The sequence below is a fragment of the Eschrichtius robustus genome, chromosome 3, assembly GCF_028021215.1.
Source record: "Eschrichtius robustus isolate mEscRob2 chromosome 3, mEscRob2.pri, whole genome shotgun sequence".
Lineage (NCBI taxonomy): Eukaryota > Metazoa > Chordata > Mammalia > Artiodactyla > Eschrichtiidae > Eschrichtius > Eschrichtius robustus.
This window is the reverse complement of record NC_090826.1, coordinates 116,422,865-116,434,675: the sequence shown is the minus strand read 5'-3', so window position 1 is coordinate 116,434,675 and position 11,811 is coordinate 116,422,865.

Genomic DNA, 11,811 nt, shown 5'->3' with positions numbered 1-11,811 from the left:
AGAGTGGGTTTATCTTACTGGTTTATTTTACAACAGATGGAACAAAGAGGTTAGATATGTTTTGTCAAGAAGATTGTGAGTTGGGATTATTACTGCTTCTTTCTGTCTTATTTCCGATGAGGCTGGACCAGCAACAACATCTACTTGCCCTGGCTTTGGATCATCCCTGCACCAGTAAAGGCCAACAGTACTGGGCACAGAGGAAAGCCTAGAGTGAGCTCCTTGGGTCATTTTTCTCTGGGCCTTAGGAGACAGGTTCTCACTCTTAAGATCATCTCTCTGTCCCTCATTGTACTATTCCATTAAAAAAAATCAACCAGTCAAATTCCTAGAGTAGACCTGGTAGAAAAAGCCAAGAGGTCATTCTAAGACTTTAAGTCTAGACTTTAAGTTAGATTGGCTGAAGGACATTGCAGGCAGCACATGTGAACCAGCCCAGATCATCAAAATAAGATATTGTATGCATTTCCCTAGAGTGTCATCTGTACAAAATATGCCCTATTAGAATCTATGAGAATATGTCCTATTAAGAATTCTTAATATACCCTATTAAGAATCTATAGCAGGAGACAGCTGGTGGGAGATTTGGTGTCCTGGCTATCTTTCTATTATCACTGCTAAAACCAGGCACATAAACAAGTGCTCACTATGTGATGAATTAACCAACACTTTACTAAGCAGGGCCTTTGCAGTGTGGTGCTGAGATTCATCTGTCTTATTTTATGAAGCATCAGCAGTTTCTGATTCACACTCTGTGAAAATGGCAGTGTTCCCTGGAGGCAGAAATGCATATTTTTTTCCTTGGCAGTTGAGTATACCACTACATTGCTTGTCTTTGGTTACAAATGGAGAGATTAGTGTTGGGCATGAGAGCAGACTCTTTGTCCCCAGAGAGAGGGTCACAGGCAAAGAAGGGAAAAATAAAGATGCAGAGAGATATTTGAGTTAAGAGAAGTGATTTGAAGGAATCCATGTCTAAATGTCTTGATAGTCTCAGTAATGCAGAATACCAGACCATTAGCTAAGAATGGAATAAACAGGGCTAAGGTTGATTGGGAAAGTTCAGTGTGATGAATGTGGGAAAAGACAAGCAGACTCTTTCTATCTTCAAATATTTATTTGTATGTCTTATATATTTGTGCTTTATTCAGGTCTCTACTCACATGCTGTCTTCTCAGGTAAACCTTAAAAGCCCAGCCCATTAATAATAGTACCTCTATTACTCACAGTCCCCTTGTCCTGTATTATTTCATTAGAAATCACGTTTTAACATTATATTTTTATATTTATGTATTTATTTATAAGCTTTCTGTCTACCAAGAGAGAAGATAACCCTTTGCTTTGGCTGGATCTTCTAGTAAACAGAATCTGAGTTGGAGATAGGCGGGCAAAAGATTACTGTAGAGAAACACCTATGAAAGGAAAAGGGAGGAAACAAGGTTGGGGAGGGTGAGTCATCAGATCATGGTTTATATTTGACAGTTTCTGCCAGCCCAGTGGGAAACACTGGAGAATTTAATGGTTATTAAAGGAATCCTACATTGGTGGAAATGGCTAGGCCACTGTACCACAGTGTGGGTTGGACAGATCCCCACAAGAGTGTCACCCTGACTCACAAGTCCAGGGGGATCTGAAGGAGTTAACATTTTGAGGCTCTCAGCTATCCATACTCCTCAAATGCAGGTGACAAATCCTTTCCCGAAGGGGGAATCTGAGCAGTCTATCTCCGTGTCTGCCACAGTCCACCCCTTATATTGCACAGATCCATTTTCAATGTACATTCAGGCAGTAGCTCATCAAAGGTTCCATTCAGTCTCTCTTCTTGAAGGGAAACCTGGAAGATGGAGCCTAGTGGAAAAAAAATTACAACCTTCATCGCTGCAGTTGGTCTTGGAGCCACAGCTGATACTAATCATTTCCTTCCTTAATTATCAAATCTAAGTTTCCCTCATCCTCAGCTATCACCTCTAACAGTCTTGGTGGCTTACTTTTGGCGTCACCAAACCTCCACACCTGAGATTTCTGAGTCCCTGGTAATCAAATCCTTCACAGGGAGGGGGTTGTTGACTTGTCCATTTATAATCACAACTGAACAAGGGAGTACCAAGAAGTATCCAAGTGAATCATCAAGTTCCACACATCTTCTACCCTGTCCCCATCATGTAAAAGCATTCCTACCTCTTCCTGCTGATCAGGGTTGATTAACCCTACCAGGATGACTCCTTTTCTTGCCTGCTAGTCTCTGGATGCAAAAAGACCAGGTGACAGTCATAGGTTGTAATTCAATGGCACCCTTGCTGTATCCTTTGCAGGATGTGCCCCTTTTGAGGACCAGGGCTTCCAACCCTGCTCAGCTCAGAATAAAACAGACACTTAAGCACAAATTCTCCCAAGGGGGTCACTGGGAAGGATGGTAAGTAGGGTTACTCTGCTTTAACTCCTTAGTCTTAGACTTATGCATTCTTCCTACTGGGGACACGGTACTGTATGGTCTCTGATCCAGTGCATATGCTGCATTCTGGCAGAAAGTCCCTTGTCCTTGGAGAATGTTACTTCTGATCTGATACTCCAGCTATATCTGAGGCAAGCCATCTCAATGTTCTGTCAGGCTGCTTCTGAATTGTATGTGATACAATTAGGGGATCCCGCAGTCAGGGACCCATTGCTGCACCTCCTTTGCTGTGAGGGAGGTCCAATTGTTGGATGCTGTGTAGAATGGATACAGGATGGTTGCAGGATTCCATGCTTGTGGATCTAGTACTCTGTAAATCACCTGGTAGCGGTGGAAGCTGAGGCCCTTCAGGCAGGAAAAGCAAACCCTTAGCTGGAATAAGCTTCTATTTTTGTGAGAACAAGTTGCTCGCCCTTCCAGGAAGTAAGACCCCGATGTAATTAGCTTATTACTAAATAGCTGGTTTGTCTCTTTGAAAAATAATGCTATCCTATGGGTTCATTGTTGGTCTCAGTTACTGGCAATTGGGTAATCAGAGGCGATCATAGTTACAGAAGGCTTGGTAAGTGGCAACGCATGTTTTTGGGCCTATACATAGCCTCTACATCAGCTACAGTGGCAGACGTGCCCATCAAGCTAGGACTAGGGTTGCCACTGACAAAGGTTGGCTGATATCAACTAGCTGAGTCATTTTGTCTACTTGGTTGCTTAATGGTTGATGCTTTCTTGTGGGCATAAATGTGTGATGCAAAGATCTTCACACCTGGTGCCCATTCCTGTATGTCCATTGGCATGCCCCTATCCCAGACTTCCTTGTCTGTAGTCTTTTTCCTTTCAGGTACCTGGCCAACTAGTTAAACTATCTGCTATGCTCATGAGGCCATTTACATTCTAATGTTGGAATATTTCTCATTAAGCACAAAGTGAATGACTGGATGCACCATCCAAAGCTCCACTAACTGGGAAAACTTTTCTTTTTCACTGGCTATAAGGGCCACCCCTGAGTGATGCTATACAGTCATCCTGTATTTTTTACTTGCACCCACATATTGAGCCAACACATCCATAAACCAAGCTGGGGCTCCCGTCACCCCTCTTTTAGCTGGCTATACAGAACACCCCCGCCATAACCATCAGAGTGAGTTGAGGGAGGGTGATGCTGATGCAACCATGGTGGATGACATTGGGATCTAGGTTACATGTTTTGGGAGCTTGCTTGTGACTTCTGGTCCTGTTTCTGCTGAATCTCATAAGTACCATTGGATCTTACAATGGATTGTTACTGACTTTTTGACTTTGAGGGTCAAACAGGATCCAGCTCCTAAAGGACATTTCTAGATGCATGGTCACTTGGTGTCCTATTGTCAAACATTCTGTCTCTACTAGGGTCCAAGTATAATGTCAGGAGCTGATTTTCCAAAAATGTGTAATTTTCTGCTCTAGATGGTATGACCTTTCTCCAGAACCTCAGAGACCTGTGTTGTGATCCTTTTCCTGGAGTTTGCTATAAACTTGCCGCTGCATTTTTCCTACCTCTGACATCTCCAACACAATAAGGTGTGCCAAATAGTATAGCCCAAGTGACAGCTGATTGTACCCCAACCTGGATCTGCAACAGAGCCTTTTCCTATTGTAGGCCCTGCTCAAAGTTGGAAGCTTCTCATGTAATGTGACAGCCAGAACATTACACCCATGTGGGACTGTATTGCCTCCAGAACGCAAAGGGGCATAGCAGGCGTCGTTGCTTTCTACTTTGTGGTAAGGGATACAAGATAGAGCAATTTGTTGTTTGCTTTGGAGGGGATGTCATGGCATACCTCTGACCAATGGACCTCTCAAACTGAAATGGCAAATTTCTCAGTATTCAGGATTTATTTGTCTCTCTCTGTAGTACATGTGTCTTACCAAGCCCTCAAGTGTGCTATCCATCTTGAACTCACCCTGCCTAATCAGCATAACATTGATGTGATGGGTGAGAGTGGTAGTCTGTAGAAATGGCTTATGGAGCCACTGGGAGAGAAGAACAGAACCTAGCCATGAGCACTGAGGAATAACTTCTGCATTCACACTGCAGAATTGAGTCATGCAGGAAACTCCTGTTTTTTTGTTTTTGTTTTCACAGTTAGGATGCAGAATATTTTAGGGCATACAGAATTTATGGCTATCTTTGGGAAACCACAGCTTTCAAAAGTCCACTTAATTAGAAAGACGCTGCCACTATTGCCACCTCCTCCAGAGCCATGCTGTATTTGCTTTGATCTGCCCCAACAACATGGATGCCCAGGACCTTGCTTCTCAATATCCACAGGTAGAGACTGGACAGTGGCATGTCTTTAATTCTGCCGCCAAAATATCGGTTCCTGTGCCTATAGAAATGGCAAAAATGCACCCCCCCAAATACAGTCTCTGCCTCACTTCCAGCCTTCAAATCTCACATATGTGTATCTGATTGGCTGAATCTAAATCACATTGAGAACCCTAGTTTCAAGGGAGTCTGGGAAACACAGTGTTCAGCATTCCACTCTCTGCCTTTCAGAAAGGCAAACTAGAAGAAGGGTGAGGTGGATATTAGACACAGGTCTACTGTTTCAATCTCAATAATGATCATTTATCAGGTGTTTTTTGAAAGGATTAAATGTGGTAATATGTGGAAGTGCCTATTTCAGTAGCTGCATGTAATAATATGCAATAATTGTTTGGTTCACTTAAACCACTTACTCATAATTCAAGAATAAATTTTCCATGTCCAAATACTATACAATCAATATTCCAAACATGAATTCACTATCAATTTGTCCATGGGTACAGTTGGAAATGACCTCTACTTGTCTGAGATTATAACTGTGTATAGAATTCACACCTTAAATTAATTGCTGTCCAGAATGGTAGTCACTTGCCACATGTATTGAGCACTTTGAATGTGGCCAGTCTGAATTAAGCTGTGCTGTAAGTATAAAGTACACAATGGATTTCAAAGACTTTGTGTAAAAAATGTAAAATACCTCATTAATAATTTTGTGCTGATTATTACATGGTGAAATAGTAATATTTTAGGAATATTGGGTTAAATAAAATGTATTATTAAAATTAATTTTACTTCTTTATTTTTACATTTTTTTAATTTGGCTGCTAGAAAAATTTAAAATTACATATGTGGCTTGCATGATATTTCTTTTGGACAGCACTGACATAGATAAAGTAAGTATAAAATTCTCCAAGGGATAAGCTAGAATGGCCTCTGGCAGAGTGGGGAGAATTCTGTTGGGAAGGCTACAGAACTATTCCCTGAACTCCACCTTCTAAGTTGGGGGGGTCTTCCTATCACACTTTGAGTTCTCCTGTCTCTCTGGTCTTAATTTTCCATATACTAGTACAGATGAGGTAATTAAAAAAAAAAACGTCGTTAAAAATATTATGAGAAACCATAAAGAAATATGATTATGTCTGACTTAGAAATTAGCTCTCCCTCCTCCATCCCCACTGTTCTCTAAGTTATGATTCCCAGGAACATTCTCTTTTCTCCCTGTGCTAATTTGAACACAGAACTCAGGCCTTCTTCAGGTCTACAAAATAATACATAAAATCACAGGTGAGGAATAAAGATGGCATTCTTGAAGAATTCTTAGGGGAAACAGAAGAAGGAGTTTACACTGCACACTCAAAGCAAACAACCCAACACCCCTCTAATCTTTTCTTAATTCCCTTCTCTGCCACTCAGTCAGTAGGGGTTCTCTCTCCCTCCTACTCTTTTCACCCACTCCTCCCTGTCTTCGTGCCTCACTGGTCCCTTTTTCCCTCTCCAGAATTCTCTCTTGTTAAAATTCCTTATCCTTTTATTGCTGTATTGTGTTACTTGAGCATTTCCTTAGGGTCTCATACTCCTAAGAAAGTAATTTCTTTTGAATAAATACAAAGTCTCCCTGAGAGGAATTTTGGGAAGTATGATTTTCTTCATTTCATTACACAGAATAAATTGGATAAGTTTAGAAAGTAAAGGTTTTCAATGCTAAGAAATTTGGTAAATGTAATAAGGAGCTTTACCAAGTCCCAAGTCTCCTTAGCATAGGATAGCCACTCTCTAGCCACATTTGGACTGAAAAAAACCTACCTACAACTTTCATCTTCCTTTCTAAATCTTAGTTTTAATAAGACACATTTCACTTGTTTTACATTATCAGGGGCAGTCTATCAGTTCAAGGACGAAGGCCAACTCAACCCCATCTCCCCTCCAATCCTTAATAGTCTTCCTTTGAGAAGACTATCCTTAATAGTCTTCCTTTGAGGTGTTTTGAATTAAGGTCAACAATAGGTCATCGTTCATTTGTGGAACTGTACTAATTAGCCTCCTGAATTCTGATACATGAGCTATCTGTGTTGGCTCATATTATCAACTCTTCTCAGGTCTTCCAGTTTTCTGAAATTTATTGCTAGTATGTCTCACCTACTCTCTAAGATGATAGTTTCATAAAAATATAACTAATGTAATAATATTCAGTATTGTACTACCACAAATTTATTGAAACTAGAGCATATTAGAAAAATACTAATGAAAATAACTTCCATTTGTTAGCAAGGTGCAGTTCTAAGTGCTTTATATGCAATTAGCACATTACAATTCTCATAACCACAGAGGAGGTGGGCATTGTTATTTCCACAGTATACCCAGACACCCAAGTCTGTGAAAGATTAAAGAATTTTGCACAAACCACATAACACTACAACTCCCATCAATGTGACCTCAATGTCCATACTCCATATACTTCTGCACTGCCCTGAAGTCTCTGATGTTCATCTTAGAAGCATAGGTTCTTGTCACTGAAGGGACTTAAAGATCATCTAATCCTAGACACTCACTTTACAGACTTGTAAAGTGATTGCAGATGTTCATTTAGTTAGAGCCATTCTGACTCCAAACAAGAACTGTTTGGTAGTGCATTACACATTCAGGGACATCCCGGAGGTAAAGTTAGTAACTTGGCTTACCAAAGGATTTGAAACACCTTGTTCCTTAATGACAATTTAAGTGAAGGCAATTGGCTTTCTGGGACAGGGGCTCACTCAGGGAGGGGCAATCCATGAGCTGACTTGCCTTCAGCTCTTTATTTACCTGACTAGTGTATTACTATCAACTTTCAGTAGCAGATGAAGGTCTTTAGGACTGGGCCTTAAGAGGCGTAAACTTTGAAAGGAAAAGAGTGTCAGGAGCATGGGTGGCTGTCTTGCTTGTGGGCTTTGAACTGGGTGTCTTGAATACACCAGTATTAGTCAGCAGGAGGACAGCGATTGCATTATTGGAAGGAGGGGATTGCTGTAAGGAGAAAAACAAAGTTGCTGAGCTCAGAAGACAAACTGCTTACTTTGAAATGTTTTCTAGGGCACACCCAGAACAAACTCCTCTCCCCATGGAAAGCTTCCAGATGCTTTTGTCTGGTGGTTACAGATAGATCTGTGATATGGCCTGCCAATTAAGTTGCAGTGTACCCTACAAATATGTACTCTGCATTTCATAGACTTTATGGTTTTCCTGAGGGAGGTGTGATGTCTGTCTCTGCTGAATCTGAAATAGATCTGCAGGATTGAGCAAAATTTGCTTAATTATACATTGTTCTTTCCTTTGGCCAGAACATTCTTTTGTTGTTAGAAAATATCATAACATAGTGGAAAATATTGAATTTTGGAATAATAAAAACCAAGCGTTCCATCATGTATTCACTTATTAAAAATATTTATCAAGAGATTATTATATGTTAATAACTGACAAATGTTGTAAATAAGATTTAGGATGTCATAACTCTCCTGGAACACATATTCTAAAGAGAGGTATTAGATAAGAAACAAGTAAAGGAATAAATGAGTAAAATAAATGTTATAAGGACCATAATACAAGATGGCATGATTTGTGGCAAGGAGTTACTCTAGAGTGGGTGGTCAGGGAAGACCTATCTTTGGAAGTGACATTTGAGATGGAAACGTCTTCTGAGTGACAAGATAGAACCAACCATAGTCTAGGGCAGGAATTGGCAAAAAAAAAATTTTTTTTTTCTGAAAAAGACCAGATAGTAAATATTTTAGGCTTTGCAGCTCCTGTAGTCTCTGTCCTAACTATTCAAATCTGCTATTGACCTGTGAAAGCACCCATGGATAAAACAAATGAAAGGAGTTGACTGTGTACCAATCAAACTTTATTTACAGAAACAGGCAGGAGTCTGGGAGTTGAATTTGACCTGCTGGCCATGAATTGCCATCCCCAGATGTGGGGAAAAGAGCATTGCAGGCAAGGGGAATAGCAAGTTGAAAGACCCAAAGCTGGATTTAGGCTTGGTATTCTTGGAACAGAAGAAAGGTAGTGTGGTTGTGAGGTTAGTGGTAAAGGTAAAGGTCAGGTCAGGTAGGCCTTTGCAGACCTCGGAAAGGCATTGCATTTTATTCTAAGTACAAAGGGATGCCACCAGAATGATTCAAGCAGAGGTCAGTACAATTTGATTTACATTTTATAAAGGCTCTAGTTGTTGAGTAGTGACTATTTTGAGTGGAGCAAGAATGGAAGCAAGGAGATCTCTTAGGAAGCTGTTACAATAATCCAGGCAAAGTATGGTCATGGAGACAGGGAAAACTGAAGGGGTAAGAGTTTGAATCTCTCTCTTCATGGCCCCTTAACTAGATATGAACTTTGAGCTTTATTCCCTTCAACAGCTAAGTACAGATAAAATCTCTATTTTATTTGTTAGCATAAAATAAGACTATAAGTCAAATGTCCAACACATGGTTAGTTTTCAACCATGTTGGGTTTTTTTTATCCCTTCTTTGTTTATAACTCAAATACATTCTCCTTCTTTCCCTTCTTTTGTTATTCATTTCCTTAGATATTTCTTTCCCTCCATAGATATTCAATGGTGAACTGGGTTGTGCAAAACATGATTCTTGGTGCTTAGTCACACTGGGAGAGACAGAGGTATCTTATTTTTAAACTTTCATTGACTTGTGTCTTTGGGAGCCCAAAAAAGCAGAACCTAATATTTTCCTTTTTTTGTTTTTCTCTTTTTTTAGTAAGACAAACGGCCATTTAAAAGTATTTATGTAAATAAAACAGAGGAAAAGTCGCTTTGGGGAAGTTCTTGTTTGTCTTGGGGAGAAAATATATTGGAAGTTTTATCCTAGGGTAAGAGAGAATATGTGCGAGTTTTTCACAACCTGGAAAAAATGTCTTAACCCATAAGCCTTACAAGTTTGCAGTACAAGATTTCTGGGAAAGACAAGATTATTTAAATATTCACAATGATTGAAATGGTAAGGCAGGATTCCAGATCCTCTGCTTCCTTCCCTTCACCGTGCCTGAGGTGGGGCAGAGGAATAATGAGTCAGATTTATGTCCTAGCTCTTCCTCTGTCTTATTCATGCCTTTGCATTTGTAGTTTCAAAAAAATTTTTTTAAATTAAAGCCTGAAGTCATCTCACATTTTTCCACTGAATGATTTACCCTCCCAGGGAAAATACATTTTCAGCTTTTAATTATCCATCTTTTTGATACAGCATAGTATTTTGGAAAATATACCACTTTCAAATCAGCCGTGGACTAGGAGCTGCATGTTGTTGGACAGGTTCCTCAAATTTTTCAAGACTCAGGTACCTTATTTATAAAATGAAGACTTTGTACCGGATCATTCCATGTCTCTTCTAGCCTGGTGATGCCACAGAAGGGCCAAACTGAAGATCTTCACTATAACTTTGGAGGTAAAGAGGGATAAGGAGACAAAAGCAGAGCATAAGGTATAGAAAGAGAAGCAGGGGAGGTTGTGAAGAAAACACTCTATGGCTCTGTTTCGAAACTATTGATATATTATTCTCATATTGCATGTTGTAAAAATTGCTTTAGTTGAAAAATTTTTCCAAATTGTTGGTCAGCAAATTTTTAACTCACAGTCATAACCATCTGCCTAGGATTCCACATACCCCAGCCCCAGTGTGCATGCTTCATTAGAATCAAGTCCCAGAAGCAAACATCAGGAAAGCCTTAAGATAATTTCTAAAGCACCAGGCACATTGATCTGTGTACTTGAATATAATAAAGATAGATGTTCTTCTCTCATCACTGTATAGGATACCTGTAAATAACCAAAAGCCAGTGAACTTTATGGCAGACAATGGTTGAAAGTAATTTGGATGATATTTTTTAATGGAAAGGAAATAGAGTTATTAGAAGAGAGATTTGGGGTTAATACACTGAAGGGAAGGATTAACTCTAGGTTTGTATTCATTACCCAGAAAAAAAATCATTGGACCATTTTTGTGCACTGTGGGAATTTCATATGCAGAGAAAACCTGAACATATTAGAATCCAGTGAAACATCACCTTTTTGCATTTAACTGAAATTGGTATTCATATTAAATCTGTTTCATGTGAGGATGACTCAAAATGGATTATTTTAAAAATTAGAACCCATAATTTCCTACAATTTTTTTTTGTACTGAAGAAAAATGAAATGGAAGTCCAAGTGCTAAAACATAATTAATGACTAAAAATATTGGACAGCTATACGATGGAACATTTTGAAGCCTTTAAATATGATAAATACTTATGAAGAGTCTGTAATAGTATAGAAAAAAGCTTTTATTATAGTAAGTGAAAAAACAATGTGACTTTTTATGCAAAATATTATCTCAATAATATTTTAAAAAAGACTATAGGAAATGTGCTTACTGTGATGTCCAGTTAGCTGGATTTTTGAATCATTCCAGTATACTTATGTATTTTTATATCATCTTAAATTTTCCAGAATGGGCATATTTTACTTTATAATTGGAAAACTAAGCACTTATTTTGAAAACTTTGCTTTGAAAACCTTGTGTATAATCTGTGGAGTTCCTGGATATATAAGGAATCTGTTAGGGTTGTTTTGCAAGGAATACTTGTGTGTAGATGCAAATAATTAATCAGAAAATATCTGGTAGCCATATAACTGCTGAAAGCAGGGATGATCTCTTGTTTGAAAGGATAAAATTCGAAAATGATTATTACAGGGTATTGTATCGTTGGTGTTAGTGTAAAATTTCAGTATTCTGGCTTTCCTAGACCATGGATATCAGAAAGTTTCCTTCCTTTTCAAGAGGATAAAGCAAGGCAAGGTCAAGGGATAGTGATGCTACTGAGCATCAATAGCAGAGAAACACACAACAGTAACAACAACAACATACAAAGCAAAACAAACAAATAAAAAGTATATTAAAACCAAAATTAATTTGATACCTGCAGCAGAGGAATGCTCTTTGCCCCTTTTCAATTAGCCCTTTTCTGCTTAAATTGACATATTTTGCCACCCAGGCTTTATAGTCAGCCACTTGAACGCTACTTATTAATTTCA